Genomic DNA, 2588 nt, shown 5'->3' on the forward strand with positions numbered 1-2588 from the left:
GGTTGATGCCCAGTAGATGAACTTTCCTGAAGAAACTGCCAAAAAAATAGGTCTGACTTTAAATAGCTGACTCTGATTAATATTTTTCCAAGCTATCACCTTTAGCCATTGCTAAAGCAGGCCAGTAAACCAAGTTAAAATTAAATCTTGCTCTTTATTGTTTTAGTGAGTTTATTAACAGTAGGTTGATAAGATAAGTGTTCATCATAAACCAAGGCTAGATGTCAGCCTCCTCATGCCTTTCTCTCCCTGCTCTTCCTCATAACAATTTTATGTAATTAAAGCAAGTTTTAGACAACTAGACAACAACAAATTTCAGGTGCTCTTCCAGTCACTGTTGGCTTCAGTAGGAAATCAAAGCATCTAATATATGTAGAATACACGTTCAAAACCAATTATGATATTATATGAAAATATATCCAAGATCATTTTACTGAAAAAATTCTTTACCTTCATCTCCATCTGTGGAGATATATTCAAAACTTGATAGAACAAGGTCCTGAGCAACCTGATCTAGCTCTGAACTTTACTTGGCTTTGAGCAAAATGTTGAAGTACATGATCCACAGAAGTCCCTTCCAATCTTAGTCTTTCTATTGATTATGTCTAAAATTTGAAATATAGGAGAAAAACAGATTTTTTTCCTGTCTTGCCTGGCAGGGATTGTATGATTGTTTTCTTTTTCATGCAGGAACAAGATAAGGTGTTTTATATACATCATATAAAGCTCTGAGGAAGACTAAGACTAGGAGAGTTTTTGAGACAAAGGTGAAAAATAAATAAATCCTTTTGCTTGAATTTTTCTGTTTTCAATGAATGAAAACTTGCTACAGCCTTTGTAATATAACAGAAGAGCATCAAATAAAGAAGAGGAAAAGGTAGGAAAGAGGCTTGTACACTATCTGTAGGCAAAGATCAAAAATAGAAAGAACACACTCCTCAGAATCTTACATGAAGCAAAAAAATGGAAGAGGAGACAGATGAAGGAGTCTTTGAGCTATCATCAGAACCATCCAAAGGCCAGATAATAAGGTAGATTTCTACTATACATACAATTTTTTTGATTATAAAGATCCCATGTGTCAGGGTACAGACACACCAAGTGATCAGATTGCCAGCATTGCAGACAAACTTTTGGTTTTAGGGAGGTAGGATTTTGGTTTTACTAGGAAAGCGGTATTTCAGATCTGATAGGAAGGAAATGATAAAAACCCAAAGGGGGGAAATAATTTGGGGATGAAAGTAATAATGAAACATCTTTCATACTGCACAGGAAGAATTGGAAAAATAGATTTAACACAACCTAGGCAGGTGAGACTGAGTCCTCTTGAGAAGGTAATGTAAAAGATAAAGAAGTTCAAGTGAACTAGTGGCTTTTGAAAAGGTGCTATTCTAAATATATGACAAACTTGGTTTAAAGAATTCAGAGACAGTGAGCAGAGAGGGACATTATGGTGCCTGCATCAGGAAAGCTTCAAATATCCAAAAGGAATAAGGAATTACATGAGATCTGGAAAAAATTGGCAAGTGCCTGAGGAGTGCTATAAAGGAATAAGAAAAATATAGATGAATAAATTCAGGAAGATTGTCATGTGAAATATACTTCAGTTGGAGATGTCAAAGAAAATTTCTGTTGAAATCTAAGAAGAAGAAAATGGAGATTAGTAAACAGAAGAGAAGACAAACTGCAGATGGTGCTGGAGTGTTCAACACATTCTTTGCTTGTGTCTTCACAAAGGTAAATGACAGTCAATTCTCTAATTAAATGAATGCTAACATGGAAAAGGGAATGCACTGTGGGCATCGTGCTGGTGGGAGTACTGAATATTTAGATTTAATATATGTATTCAAGTCAACAGTTCCAGATGAAATTCACCCAGAATTCATGGGTGGGAATTTATGCAGTAATCTGAGAACTGTTTTAGAATATATTTGAATATATTCTGATATGCCATATATTTGAAAAGCTGTAGGATTACAAGCTCCTAGAAAATTGGTCAGACACCCATGGAAATGGAATATGGTTAATATGTCACATGAACATAATCTCATTTTCTTCTTTTATGGGGCAACTAGCTTAGTGGACAAAGATATAAAATATATGCATTTTATTTTGTGTTAATACACTTTTTAGCTGGACTAAGGGCAATTGAGAAGTAAGCATAGAAGAAATGCTCTAGGGGAAATTATGTTTGGGTGCACAACTGAAAAAAATGTTCTTGATGAAGAGCAGTTACAAATGTTTCACATTCATACTTAGATGACGTTTCAAATGGGGTCTCTAAAGTGGTCTATTCTGATTAATTTTATCACCTGTATTTTCATTAATATTTTGAATCATAAGCTAGAAATGGGCAAGACAAAGATAATAATACATTCTGGGTGATATTAGACTATAAAGGCTGGCATTTTTTCAGCATTCTCAAACCATTATTGTTGTAGGAAAATGTTTTGTGGAGATTTTGCAGAGATACACATTTCAGAACAGAAGAGAAAAGGGAAAGAAACTTCCAGTGCTAATACAAGCCAATATTTCTGATGAGGCAGTAGAAACTGGTCTGCAGAATTAGCACTGAAATTCTCAAGCCT

The sequence above is a fragment of the Gallinula chloropus genome (genome assembly GCF_964237585.1).
Source record: "Gallinula chloropus genome assembly, chromosome: 1".
NCBI lineage: Eukaryota > Metazoa > Chordata > Aves > Gruiformes > Rallidae > Gallinula > Gallinula chloropus.